Genomic DNA, 15144 nt, shown 5'->3' on the forward strand with positions numbered 1-15144 from the left:
TGTACACAAGCAAGATCTTCCAAGAGAGTGTGCCCATTCCTCCCAGCCAGTCTTCAAAGTGAAGCCCTGGTTACCCCACCCCCACTTCCTTTAGCCCCTCTACCCCGTGGAAGGTGTCACAAAGACCCTCTCGGCATTCCACAGCCAGTTTTCAAATAGTCACTAGCATCCAATCCCACACATTTGGGTCCCTTTTGCCATCTTTCACTTTTCTGTTTCCACTCTCTCTCCTTTTTACTACAAGGATTTTCTGTTCCTTAGGATTTGACAACTGGTCCTGTAGAAGGGCTGACACATTTTTCAGTTAGAGGAGAGAGAGAGAGGAGAGAGAGAGAGAGAGAGAGAGAGAGAGAGAGAGAGAGAGAGAGAGAGAGAGAGAGAGAGAGAGAGAGAGAGAGAGAGAGCGCCAAATAGGTCCCGAAAGGTGAAGAGACTCTCTGCGGTTACCATGCTCTGGAGTTTTATGGGAAGGAGCTTGTGCGCGAATGTCGAGAGCTAGACACTAGCTGGCCTGGTGACCAGGAGCCCGCCCCCATCCCTCCCCGCCCCCTCCGGCGCTCACACTCAGGAAGCAGCTGGCTGCGGGCCGGCCCTCGCGGCCGCACACACATCCACACTCCTCGCCGGGCAGCCTCCCGCCCGCCCTCTTTCCCCTTCCCCTCTCCCTGCAGCCGCGTCCCTACTGCGCCGCCCGGGCAGCCCAGAGCGCGGCGCGCAAGGGCACGGGAGCCAGGGGCCGCGCACCTCGGGGCCGCGGCGGGCCCGGGTCCAGGCTCGCACCGGCGCTCTCCAGCCGGGACCCAGCTCAAACAGCCAGCATCCCGAGCCCGACCCTTCCACGCATCTCCCCGACCCGGAGCGAGGATGAGCACTCGGGGCCAGGCACCAAGTCGCTACTCAACTTTGTAAAGACACGATTGGAGTGTGTCTGTGTGTAGCGGGGACAGCGGGCTGAGCTGATGCCGAGAGTCGGCCCGCAGCCCTGCCTCCTCCTTCGCGGGCCGCCGCCGTCGCAGCCGCGCGCGCACACTCACGACCATCGGGCCGCGTTTCCGCGCTCCGGCCCCGGGCTTGGATGCGAGTTTTCATTTCCGAAGGAGGCAGAGCCTGCGCGGAGCGCTGAGGGGCTGACCCCCCACCCACTGGTCGCCAGTGCTGTCACGCGCGGTCTGGCTGGGAGAAGGGACTCGCGCGCCTAGCTTTGTTGTGGAAATCCGGTTACCTGGTAAGTGGATGCCATAGGAACTTTGTTCCGCAGGCGAGAAGGCGCTGGAGAGTGTGGGGGCGGCCAGTCTCAGAGATGCAAACTCGGGATTAGAAATAGTTTGTGCACGCCGGGTTGGTGGCGGTCGCGCGGATTTGAGGGCACGAGTACCCCCAACTCCACAGACTCACAGGGCTTCTGGAGACCTAGGCACACCTTACCGAGGCTGATGGCAATACTCATGTAGCCCGCAGACTGGCTGACAGTTGCCTAAGAGCGCCGAGTATACATGGAAAGGAAACCAACAAGGTGTTGAAGTTTAGCTTATGAGGGAGAGTCTCTGTGCTTTTTAAAAAGAAAATACAGGTTCCAGAAGGCTACACAGTCAGGGCCAGTTACAGAGCGCTCCAGCACGGCGCGCGCCATCCCTCGCGGGGTTCTACTTGAGGGAAACTTTGGCAAAGTGGGGAATGATGGGGTGGCCTGAGGTCTTTGGCTCACAGTCGGGGCAGTAGTTGTATTTCCGGCTTCCACGTGTTTGTGGAGCGCCACGAAGGCTGTTTTCCACTTTCGTGTTTCATCCAAGTGGGTGTCCCCATTGTTCAGGGAGGTCCTCGGGTTGGGGGACACAGCTACTAGTCCGGAGCGGTGCAGCGACCCGCAGCCGCCAAGTTTTTAACTATAACCTCCCACGCCACCAAAGTGCAGACACATTCAGACACCAACTCTCCCCGCCGGGTTCGTCACCTCGCGTGTACATTTTTATGGGCCGGGACAAAATGTCAGCACTGTTTGGGGAATGTCTCAGTCTCTGGGACTTTGTCACTTTGTCCCACTTCAAGACTCTGGTCCCTATAAATGACCCTGTGTCTATTTTGAAGCCGGCCGGGACCACTTTCTGGAAAGCGTGAGTGAGCTGTTGGCAATCCTAGACACACACCTTGCCCCAAGCGACAGTTCCAAGTTACTCACTAGAGCTGACAAGTCACCCAGGGGACGAGGAACTCACCCAAGTGTCTGAAAACCTTGGCCGGGGCGGATTTGTCATCCTATGGATGATTCAAGTAGGTACCTGGAGGGAGACAATTTGGGGGAAAGGGTCTGGCTCCACGAGGTCGCGCCCTTGGACTTGGTAGTGTGTTTGGGAGGCGACAGCAAAACGACACCTGGGGGTGAGGGGCTTGCACCAAGGTCCGGACGCGGGAGGGATTCTGGGTGGTGCGCACACGAGTGTGGCTCCCGGGTCTGAGGCCCGCTGTGCGCCGGTCCCCTCGGTTTGTCCTGGCTTCCTAACTGGCGGCTGGCGGCGGCCTTTCTGCCCCCGACTTACTCAGTACGGGGTTGCACAACAGGAAGCCGGCACGAGTTTGTTTTGTTTTGTTGCATTCGCTCGCTCGCTCGCTCGCCGGCTGGCTGACACGCCGCGGGTAAGGGGCGGGGGCAGAGCGGGGGCGGCCGAGTGCAGCCAGCACCACTAGGGGCCCTGGCGCCTCCACCTCCGGACCCCGCCCCTCGCTTACCTACAGGGAGCCCAGGGGGCCAGGATCTAAGACCCTGACAGGGCAAAGCTGTGTGTGTGTGTGTGTGTGTGTCTGTCTGTGTCTGTCTGTGTGTGTCTGTGTGTTGGGGGTGGGTGTTGGAGACTCCAGGAGGGCTGTCTACTCACTGTTCCCAGGCACAATTCTGGGCCCTGTAGGCCCACCACTACTCCAGATTCTTCTGCCCTGTGTACCTCTCTTCCTGGCTTGGCTTGCTTGACACCAGCTTGGTCAGATGGGATAGAGGGTAGGGGGTCACTTCCGGAATCCTAGGGAGCAGTGTCCACGGGGTCTTCAGCAATTACAACCTTGTGTCTCCTAGAGAGGGTACGTTCCCAATCCTGTGGAGTCTCCTAGGACATCATCAATATCTTGAGAATTGGGGTCGGTGGTCCCAGGTGATCCTAGAGTTGGCAAGGAAAGAGAAGTTACACAGCTGCCTCCCTGTGGACCAGTCCTTTTGGGTTATGGGACCTGGAGTCCCCAGAGGGGAACTCTTAACATCCTAGGGGGCCTGGGGAAACCAAGACTCAAAGACTCAAGGGGTTTTGCCCAGGAACCCCTGCCAAACTTAAGTATCCAGGAAAAAACACTGAAGTTTCTCAGTTGAGAGCCAGTGGTTCTTGGCCTGAAGGTGAACTCAAGACAAATGCAAAGCGTCTTCTGCCTGTTATGAAGCTTTGATGAGTCATGATTTCGGCCTTGGGTGGTAGCCAGGCTGTTCCCCAAATGTCTCCTTGCCCACTGGACTTCACTTTTTAGATTAAACTAGGAACTTTTTAAATTGTAAAAATGGACCTGTGTTAGTTTAAATCTTCGTCCCCCTTTTCTCTCTTGTTTGCAGTGAGGCTACACAAAGCAGGTGCAACCTGCAAAAAGTTTGCAGGAAAACCATGAAGGTTGCCCCAGGAAACGTTGATGTGATCTAAAGAGAGAACTGTGTGAGAGTGTATGTTGTTTTCCCCTTTACTTCTGCAGTGAGAGCTGCTGACATTTAATGACTTTACTAGCGTTTACCACAGTTTTCATCGAGACTAGCTCCAACCCCACTCCTCCTTGAATTGAAGGAGGCATTGTTCCCATTCCTTTTGGTGCTCTGTTCATTTCTTTTCTTCCATGCTGGGAGGACTCAACCCTTTTTGACAGTGAGTTAGTTAATTCTGTGTGCTCTGGAATGATCCCCTCTCCCTTTGAGGTCAGTCTGGGCAGAGTGGCCATCCTACAATTCATTGATTCTACCAGGGTTTCCACCGTTTCTACCAGCAATTCTACCACAGTTCCCACTCAGATTAGCTGAGGTCTGGATAACTGGGGTTGGTTGGTTTGCTTGGGAGAAAGTGGTCCTCATTCCAAATGGGATGCAACTCTCTTTTGTTGGATGCTGTCTATACTGTACCTAGTTTAGAATTTTTACCTGGCCAAAAAAGAATGGGGAGAGTTAAGTAAACGGAACTAGTGTTTTTGTAAAAGCCCTGCCTTGATTTATGTGGCAGAGTTGGTCTTTCCACAGTTTGAAAAGACAGGTCAGTGTTCACTTGACCTTCTTAGTAGGCCCGAGGAGATCCTGTCTACATTGTCCTCCCAGGTCATCGTTGCTGATCATTGGAGTTGGAATGTTAGTGTTTAATTCTCCCAGATTGTAGGAGTTATTTCAAAGGAGCGGATCCAGGAAGAGGCACCAGAGCACTCTCTTATCCTTGGAGAAGTCATTTCCTGTGTTTCTGCAATTATTTTTCTATAGAGGAAGTTCTATTATAAATAAGGTGTTAATACAGGATTAACTCTTTGACTGTTTCATAAACTCATTTAGGACTGAAGAAAAAAGTCACATAGGTAGTTTATACAATAAAACTATGGTGGCATTTTTATTTAAGAAGAAAGAGACAAAAAAGGAAACCTTTAACATGACATTAATAGTGAGCTGAATTTTTATAAAAGATGCCAAGTTCCAGGTTTTAGTTACCTACTTTAGGCAGAGTTGACACACAAGTCAACATTTTTATTAACGTAGAACAAAATGTCCATATGGAAGATCACACCCGTTAGCTTCTGAAAGAGGACATACCCAACAAAGGAGCATCCAAGGAGCATCTCTCACAAGTCCCTCCAGTGACTGCCTCCCTTTCAGTTTGTGGGTTGCAATCCCATTTGTGGGTCCCATATCATATATCATGCATATCAGATTTTTGCATTACAGGTTCATAAAAGTAGCAAAATTACAGTTATGAAGTAGCAACGAAATGAGTTTATGGTTGGGGGAGGTCACCACAACATGAGGAACTGTATTAAAGGGTCACAGCATTAGGAAGGTTGAGAACCCCTGCTTTAAGGTCACACTACCCTCAATCCTAACACTTGTGTGAGTTTTCCTGAACAAGTAAGTATCTTATGTAATTGGAATAGTTTTAGATTTGTTTCATCTGCATGCAACTTTATAGTTGGTCAGATAGTGCCTTTTCCCTTAAAGGAGAGGGGAACAGTTTGGCTTAGAGAAAGTAGTTGTTTGAGCATTACTTAAAGTGATAGAACTAATGAGAAATACAAGTGAGATGGATCATATCTATTCCTGTCTGGTACCTACCTGAGAAACATGCCCGGTGTGGAGATCTGGGTGAGCAGGAAAAATGCTGAAGCGTTTGCATTGGTAGCCCTGGTGTGAGGGCTAACACTCCACAGCAAACAACTTAGTTCTGGCACTGAATTGACTGTGAAAATTGCCCACCAGAGTGCCAAGATTCAGGCTAGGTGATTGAGTCTGCTCAGAGGACAGGATAGGATTTCTGTGTTACTTCTTCCTACTTGGAGAAAGGAAGAGAAACGAGACTGGATAGACTAGAAGGCATACAGCTGTAATTAAACTGGATCCACAGGTCACAGAGCATGGGACTCGTTATTGCATTGTCACATGTCACTTATACCATATTTATTCAGATAATAAAAGATAAGGGCAGACTATATATATCTTATACTTTCTGCATAATATGAATAGCAAAAATATAGTAAATGTATACATGTGTAAATTAGTATTGAAATAGCTGTATGATAAGTCAGGTGTGAAAAGGACAGATATGTAAATAGAGTAAATGACAATCTCTAAATACAAGGGCTAGGGGCGGGGGTTCAAATAAATACAAGCTAGACACAACCTCAAAACTCAATGAAGTGAGAATTTAGACAGGGAAATAAAACATAGGCAAAAAGCCACAGTGCACTGTAGAATGGTAGGAGTGTGAAATGGAAAATATGTGTGGAGTAAAACAGTTAATATTTGTTGGGTTCTTTATGTCCTGGCACTGTACTAAGAATGTGACATGCATTTTCTCATATATTACCCTGTAATGTCATACGCAGTGCACGATAGTATAATTATCCCCATTGGACAGATAGGAGACATGGAGGCTAACAGGAGTGTGACAGGCATAAAATGGGCTTGGAGAGTGAGTAAAAGAGGGCTTGAAGGTGGTTCATTTGATAAAACTCTTGCCTTGCAAGCATGAGGACCATGTGAAGAGCTAGATGAATGTTTTCCCTATGTTTTCATCATGACCTGAGTTCTGACCCTAGAACCTATGTAAAAATGCTAGATACGATGGTGTACCCCTGTAATGCCAGCACTGGGGAGGCAGACACAAGGGGATCAGTTAAGTGTAGCATATTTGGTGACCTCTGGGTCAGTGCCAGACCTTGTTTCAAAGGAGGTAGAGTCGTGGGGTTGACACCTGAGGTTGTCCTCTGTTTTCTACATGCATGTGCATATACACTGTTTTACATTGATTTGCACACATGCAAACTTGCATACATGCACATATCCAAACACAAACTGAGAAGGGGCCTGGGAAACTCTGGAGGTAAGTTTCAAGTGTGCTAGAGCGATAATCCAGTCATTTTCTGTCTTGGGAACAAAATCATGGGATTTGTCTGCAAGGCTTGAAACCTCAGAGATGCCACATAGCTGAGCACATACTTGAGATGAAGAAAGTAGTGGGGTCATTCTTGTTTGCTGTGATCTCTAGGCCAAGAACATGAAAGGCTGCACGTTCCTTCAGGGGCAGCAAGCCTTACGGAACTGTAGATGAGCAGATAGGCTCTAGCACAAGATCTGACCTTGTCCCAGGCTCCTTGATAAAGTGACCAGTTTTTCTGAACATCAGTAGTTTTTACAGTTCTGAGCCAGAGCTTCCAAGTTTCATTTCTAGGCCTGCTGAATTACTGTACACAGAAAGCCAACCAGAGGCCAGGGCTGAGTCGGACTTTTGCTGTTTTTGTGTGTGAAGAAATAGATTAATGTTTTCCCAACCTTTTCAGCATGACCAATAGGCTCCACTCCTGTCTGTAACTTGGCTGAGTCATTCATGAAGGTTTAAACAAGATTTTTAATAAATATGTTGTCATGTTGGGTAAAGGCCTAGTCATTGTTGTGGACACTCATACTTCTTCCCTGATGTCAGTGAACAGAATTAACTTGTATAAAACTTCTGTCTACCAATGACTAAAAATACTTAACAGTGGGTACTTTTAAGCCGTAACTGGGGTGAAGCAGAGAAATCACGCAGTCCACGTGTGACAGATTTTTTTTAACAAGCAAGCTTGCTAAAAAGATTCTTTGGTCTAGATGATCAGCTTTGCTTGTAGAATCTTCTATAGGTAGCTTTTTTCTTACCCTTTTGAGAAAATTGTGATTTTAGCCTTAAAAATAGCCATTCCTGTAGACCGAGTGGTAGGTAATACAAACTGAGTGACAAGGAACCCTCTTTCCATTTAGGCATAGTTCATTTCCCTTGCACCTCTTTGTGTGGGGACAGATTTTCATATTTTCTTTACAAAGATCATTCTCCAGCCAGTTTCCACTGCTTTTCTATTTTTTCGATGAAGAGGGCTTTGTGTCTCAAATGATGGCCATGTGGGACTCAGTCCCAGCAGTGCAGGTAATTAATTCAGGGGTGACATCATAGGGGATACGTTCATTTTTTCCATTTCAGATTCTTCATCTCAGGATCTGATGGTTAACTCATATTAAGAACACATTTCGAAAAAACACAGGGCTAAAAAATTGATTTGTGTTAATATATATAGCTATTCCTTATTTTGGTTTTTCTGTTAGGGCATGGTTTGATTCTTGGGATGGCTATCTATGCTCTATAACCAGGAAGATCTAAAAAAATTAATAATTATTGTTACTATTTATTTATAAGTGTGGGTGTTTTGTCTACATGTGTGTCTGTTCACCACATGCATGCCTGATGTCTGGAAGGCAAGATGGGGTCTCTCTTTCTCTCTCTCTCTCTGGAACTGAGTTACAGACAGTTGTGAGCTGGTTTGTGGGTGCCAGGAACAGAACCCCCGTCCTCTGAAGAGCAACCAGTGCGCTCTCTCTCTCTCTCTCTCTCTCTTTTTCGAGATAGGGTTTCTCTGTGTAACTTTGGAGCCTGTCCTGGAATGCTCTGTAGACCAGGCTGTCCTTGAATTTAGAGATCTGCCTGCCTCAGCCTCTGGAGTGCTGGGATTAAAGGTGTGAGCCACCAACGCCCGGCACAACCCAAGCTCTAAACCTTTGCCTGGTTGTCTCTTCAGATCCCATTGTCAGTCGGTTTTTATGCTAATGCTATTGTTGGTTCAGTTGCTTATCAGCACAAGTAATCAATTGCTCTCTATTGAGGGGCCATAGATGGCAGTGGTTGAAATGTAGCTTTATATTGTTTGACCTTAAAAAAAAAAAAAAAAAAAAAAAAAGCCAGGTGGTGGTGGTGCACTCTTTAATCCCAGCACTCGGGAGGCAGAGGCAGGTGGATCTTGAAACCAGTCTGGTCTACAAGAGCTAGTTCCAGGACAGCCTCCAAAGCCACAGAGAAACCCTGTCTCAAACCGCATCCTCCCCCCAAAAAATAAAAATAAAGCTGAGACAGAGGCAGGAGGATCTCTGAATTCAAGGCCAGCCTTGTCGACAAAGAGAATTCCAGGACAGCCAGGGCTACATAGAGAAACCCTTCCTCCAAAAACAAAACAAAACAAAACAAAACAAAATAAACAAACAAAACAAACCAAAACCTAAAATGTCAAGCTTTCAGATCTTTTCTTCATTTTACACTATTTTGCTATTTCTTTTACTTTGTTTAAGTCTGGCTGTACCTACAGCTGCTGTTTGTAGGTGTTTGGGTCATCAAAGAGTCCAAATGATTTTCTAACACTAGGTTTTATTTCGTTTTGTCCTGACTCACCATAAAATACAGTGTTTATCTTATCCCAAACACACTATGTGCACACAGATATGTACACCTGCAAAGAAATGAACTAGAACAGTTCTTGACTGTTACTCTTGATGTACTCTGATAGCTTTAAATATATTGCAGTCTGTTCTATTTGTTTTATATTAAAAAAAATACTTTCCCTGTTGAGTAACTGATACCATAGGCCTTCAGGGGATTGCTGCCCTGTTTGCAAAACACTGCTTTAGAGTGAGTAATTTGGGAACAGTAGGTCTGGAAACTCAGCGTATTCCCACCTATGCTGTGCCGAGGCATGGCCAGTCCATGACTGCCTGGCCGGGCATCCCAGTTTGTGCTGAAATGTTTTGGTTGCAAATTCATTCTGCTTTCTTACGATGATTATTATTTTTTTGGACTGAGTGAACATTCTTTGTAGGGCCACAGCTTTCTGTACTCATTGATGAATTAGTGACCGAGGCAAAGTAATGAGACACTTCTCAGTAATTATTGCTAAAACCAGTGACGCTGAGTAAAGTAGGAGGCTGTGAGAGTCCAGTAGACGGTCTCAGGTGTGGAAGATGAATTCTGGGAGCGGGGGAGGTGTTACCTAGCTTCAGTGTTGTTCTCCAGCGCAGTCTCTCTGAAGATTTTGACTTTCTACCAGCTGTTTGGTCTGTAGTCATTATCATTGTCATCATAGTCACTGCCTGGATCTTCAGAATGTTGCTTTTGACTTTCAGTCTGACTACTAACTAGGAGAGGGTTTCTGGACTAGAAGTCCGCTCCTCCATCTCCTCTTTTAACTCTCTACAGCCTTGGCCATGCTCACTACCCATGCTGTGAACTTCATAGCTACAGACTTTAAAATGCACTGTCAGGTAGTTTCTTCCATATGCTTAAGAAAAATTATCTTCATTTTAGAGAAAACTTATAAATAGAAAATTTAGAGTAGTTAACAATATGTTGATCATGAATTAGCTTAGAGTTTGGATCCACAGATGACATCGGAGTCTTGGGTTTTTGCAGACAACGGTGTCTTTTCTACGTGCTCTCTGAAAGACTTGGGTGGAATGGCTGCTGAGAACACTCAATTGACTTATTAATTAGTGATAGAGTGAGATCTCTGATTTCATCTTACCACTGAGTGTATTGTTTGTTGTCAGCACGTACTATGTTTATAATAAATGTTCTGACCATCTTCATTAGGCCTTGAGAAGACTTGAGTAAAGAGATGTATATGTTTCTTGAAGTTTTTGCTCAACAGCTCAAATATGAATTTCTTTTTGTGAAGCTTTAGTTGCTTTGTTGGTTTCAGTGCATACAGTTAGGAAGCCACACAATCAACTATGTCTTGCTGTGGATACACTCATCACAATAGAGGACCATTCAGTTTTGGTGTAGAGAAATGATACTGTCCACGTCCAATATATTTCCTCCATAATATCCTGCTGCTTCATGGGCTCATGTTTGCACTTTCCTCTTGTTGAAATTGCAGACAAGAATCACTCTGATTTATTGGTGACATCTAATATATCTGTGTTTATATTGTTGCCAATAAAGTGACTTACATGATTGGTTTTTGTTTATACAGTCTTTACTGAGGAGTCAGTCACCTGTGTTAGAACAAGGTACATTCTGCTTATTAAAATGAACTCTTGGGGTATAAGAACACTCACTCAGCTCTATCTGTCCTTGATTAAATTGCCAAATGTGCTTCACACTGCAACCGTGCATGAGAACACCTTACATTGTCCATCAATAGGCTTTTCGTTTCTATAGTTCTGGCTACAAAAAGCTGTAACAGGATAAGCCCTGGAGAATAGCATGGGCCTATTAAACGATGAAGGCAGCGAAGTTGAAATGACAGAGCTTAATGAAATTATACAATCATTAACCCAAAAGGGGAAAATGAAAAGAGTAACATGTCATAGATGTCTTAAACACACACACACACACACACACACACACACACACACCATAAATGCATGCCCACATTTACTTACATGCATATATGTATATATGTAAATATGATTATATTCAGGATCAGTTTTCTACCTGACCATTATTTGTGCTTCATTAACAGGTTTTGGGGGTTTTTGTTGTTTGTTTGTTTGGGTTTTTTTTGGGGGGTTCAGGGCAAGAAATGCTCTCAGCGTAAGGAATGGAAAATATAACAAAGGCTAAATGTAGCCTAAGGAAATGAAATGATGTATGAAAATTAATAATTAACTGGCTCATCAGATGAATTATGACTCTAGATGAGTCTATTAATGGTATTTACTAAGAAAGGGCCTTTGGCTGTAAATAGGCATTATGGAACTTGTTTCTAAAATTTTCTTTTTTTTTAATTTTTTTATTTTTTTTGTTTTTCCAGACAGGGTTTCTCTGTGTAGCTTTGGAGGCTGTCCTGGAACTCACTCTGGAGACCAGGCTGGCCTCGAACGCACAGAAATCCGCCTGTCTCTGCCTTCCAAGTGCTGGGATTAAAGGCGTGTGCCACCAACGCCCGGTGAATTTTCTTGAATAGATAAGTTAACATTGCTTTTATTTGTTTAATCTTCTTAATCCACAAGGAGCAGTGCCTGGAGCCCTGGAAAGAAGGTGGAGTCATGATTTTATATTTTGATCAAAGTTAATGCTTTTCTAGAAAATGAGTGGCCTTATTAAATGGTTTTCTACCTTAGTTTCCTTAGGGGTTAAGTCATTTCCTCTCTGACCTGAATTATGGGAGTGTGTTTTAAGAGTTTGAACATGGTCAAAAGGAAAGATTTAGTAACTCATTAGTAGAGTGAACATTTTCACTGTGAGACCCAATGGGGCATAAAAATCTTAATATGGCAAAATGGCATGTATGAAAAACCTGAGATTTATATTTCTGGATGCTCTTTGTCTTTTCTTTTAAAACTTCTTTGTCTTTATTTGCTTGTTTGTTGATAGTCGAGTAGAGTGGGCATAAGACAAAGGAGAAGCTTGTGAAAGTTTTTAAATGAAAGGAAGGGTCTGGAGAAATGTCTCAGTGGTTAGAAGCATTAGCTGCTCTTGCAAAGGACCTAGGTTCAGTTCCCAGCACACACATGGCAGCTCACAGCTGCCTGTACCTCCAGTTTCAGGGGATCTGGCATCCTCTTTTGGACTCTGTGAGTACCAGTCAGGCACATAGTGCAAATAAAACACTAATACATATAAAATATAAGTAGATACATCTTTGTTAAAAAGAGGTTCTCTCGGTGAAATTTTCCTCATTAAGTTTAGGATACTAGTAGCTGTGGTTTTTATTTTCTTAGCAGTATTGTAAGTTTATTGCTGTATTCCGTTGTTGTTAGTGCTGTCTTTGTTCATGGTGTTAGGGGAGGCCTGGCCCTCTTACCATTGCTTTAATTGATAGAGAAATAGAGTCTACATATTAATTTGTTATTATAGTACATGAGTGCTTTAAAAATAATATTTGATATATAAAGTATTAGGAAAACAATGTCAAGAGTCCTTAGTGATTTTATTTGTCTTCCCCAGGCTTCTATGAATGAAGAACTGAGTCCAGGGAGCTTGTGACCTAGGTCTCGGCTCCTTAGCTTCTTTAGTGCTTCTCACTGAACATAAATCTTTTCCTAAAGCTGAGTGGTTTATTCCTACTTTATTACCCAGTGGGCTTGAAATGATATTGTGATCAATGACTTAGCTCAAAAATACATAAAATATTACACTGTGACTAAACTAAATTGATTTCTAGGTACTAGTATCTAATGCTCAAAAGATTTGTTGACATAATTCATGTGAAAACTTTAATTTTAGGCACACTTCCCTATATAGTTTCTTTCTTTTCATCTTATATTTTTTGCATGTAGTTTCTGTCTTTTCTTTCTTTTTTCTTTCTTTTTCCATCTCAGGGGTGGTTTTGCTTAACTTAAATGCTGTTCACCATTTTTTTTTTGTTTGTTTGTTTTTTTTCCCTTGCATTAATCACTTAATTTTTCTGGCTGCTTTTTTCTCAGTTATAAAATTTAAGTACATTCTGTTTTTTCTTTAAACCTGTTTCAATCAAGAGTGCAACTTATAAAAAAATTAAGCAAAATAAATAATTCATATTGGTTCCTCACATTCCCTTCTTGCAGGTCTTTTTTCGAGACAGGGTTTCTCTGTAGCTTAGGAGCCTCTCCTAAGAGGGCCTCCTACAGAAGCTCACTCTGTAGACCAGGCTGGCCTCCATCTCACAGAGATCTGCCTGCGTCTGCTTCCTGAGTGCTGGGATTAAAGGCACGACGACCCAGCTTCCCTTCTTGCAGGTCTTAATGACCAAGCCTAATTCTGGAATACTTAGTGATGTGTTTTTTATCCAGATTTTGATGAGAGCCACTTGTATATGATATTGGGACAAGAATTACTCTTTAGAAAAAATAAAACAAACCAAAACATAAATGAGCACAGTCAACAAATCTGAAGACACTTGCCACTTGGACCTGGTTTAACTGACTCCAGTCATTTTGGACTGTTCTTCATTTTTAAAAATTTGCCAATATGGCCTATTTATTTGCCATTTTTTCCTTTTCTGTGGCTTCTGAATAAATGCTTCCTGTGAAAGTTCAGAGTGCTCAGAAACCACTATTTTATGAATGAATGGGGAATGGTTGGTTGTACAGTGTAGCTCCATGTACTCATAACTGATAAGTGTGTGGGGAGTTCTCCATAGCCAAAGAACAGACTTGGGACCAGTTTGGTAGCAATCCCTATTCTTACTGTTTCATAAAGGAATTCAGTCATGCAGGTTTGGATAACTTGGACTTGTCTTTCCATGGGCCCTGCGGTGGCAGGGGGAGTACAAGTGGTACCTGTATGGCAGGCGGAGTTGTTGAGTGTCTCATTGGATTGGCAAAGCTAAATGTCACCAAAGGATGTGATTCCTGTCAAAACAAGAGTAAACTCCGAATTTTACATTTTAATTACATACAAAGTGCCTCAACACAGGCAAGAGTGGTAAATTTTATGGAAAGCACAGTGAACATTTAAATATTTTTTTTGTTTTCCTAAAATGGTGAAAGAAAAACAATATCCTTGAAAAAGTTCCCATTCCTTGGTAGCCTTCCCATGAAGATTGGTGCAGTCATTTCTTTTGTAGTTTTTGGAGTTGAGTTGAAAATGTTTGTTCAAGACCTCAAGTCTTGATCATACAGGGAAAGAAGTCCCAAGACTTATCCTATTGAGGACATATGGATATTATTGACTTGTTCTCAGTCTTCATTTCCTGTGTTTGTTCAGCCGTGGCTACTTCCTGTGACTATCTTGTCTCCATAAAAGATACATAGTGGCTGTTTCAGACATATTCAGTAGAGGCAACATAATGTTACTTGGCCACCTCCTTGGATCTACTCTGGGATCCTCACGCTCCAGAGTGGATCTCTTCTTTTCATGATTTAGACCCTGGAAGTGTTGATGCCATCACATACAAGTAGAGGTAAACTCTGTGGATACATTTGTACTTTTTTTTTCTGCTCATTGGAGGCTCCCTAACACAATGATATATAGGGTAATACAGTAGGCTTTCTGGGAACACACTGGAACCCCACACTTAAGAGCTCCTTTTCTCCCATGCTTTCTAGGAGATAATGTTTATAGTTCTCTCCTTTCTCATCTCCCCCACTATGCTTTTCTAGTTCCATAACTCAGTATCAATATGGATCTAAGGTCTTGATGCTGCTGTAAGTATTTAAATATAAGGATCTATGAAAACTAAAATTCCCATGCCTAGAGTTCTGATCTGCAAACCTGGGTACCTATTAGAATGAACATTGTGTTGGCTTTGTCTTTGTTGACTGGGAACTTAAGAAGTTTAGTCTCACAGCTCCTGGAGGTTGGTGTTCTGGATTTCCAAAGACACTGTAGGGAAAATGAAGTGTGTGGCCAGATCCTCTGGGAATAGAGTAAGTTTCCCCAGTAAGCAGTTCCCAGTGGACTGGTAGTAGCTGCCGAGAGCATCATCTTGAGAAGGGCACAGTAGCAAACAGAACAATGTCGTGACCCATCTAATCCATGCCTCCCATGAACGCAGAAGAGCTGTGCTTTTTATGATCTTGTTCTACATTAAGAGGAGAGTTTGCCAACTGTGTTTCTTTTTGCCCTGGTAAAAATGCTATACAAGTTGAAAAATTCCTGTGTCTTATTTTCAGTTTTACCTTTCCCAACACCTGTATTTGCTTTTGTTTTAAAC

The 15144-nt window shown here is 43.9% G+C and overlaps 1 protein-coding gene across 2 annotated transcripts in view; it reads left to right on the forward strand.

The window, feature by feature from the left end:
- Positions 1-577: 577 nt before the first annotated feature.
- Positions 578-15144, forward strand: part of Glis3 (GLIS family zinc finger 3) — a 426885-nt gene continuing 412318 nt past the window's right edge. The window contains exons 1-2 of one of the 2 annotated variants that reach the window (XM_027406458.2): positions 578-1225; positions 2086-2268. The gene's annotated coding sequence lies outside the window, so the exon portion shown is untranslated. The remainder of the gene's footprint in view (positions 1226-2085; positions 2269-15144) is intronic. The other variant, XM_027406457.2, reaches the window with a different exon arrangement.

The sequence above is a fragment of the Cricetulus griseus genome, chromosome 3, assembly GCF_003668045.3.
Source record: "Cricetulus griseus strain 17A/GY chromosome 3, alternate assembly CriGri-PICRH-1.0, whole genome shotgun sequence".
Classification (NCBI taxonomy): domain Eukaryota; kingdom Metazoa; phylum Chordata; class Mammalia; order Rodentia; family Cricetidae; genus Cricetulus; species Cricetulus griseus.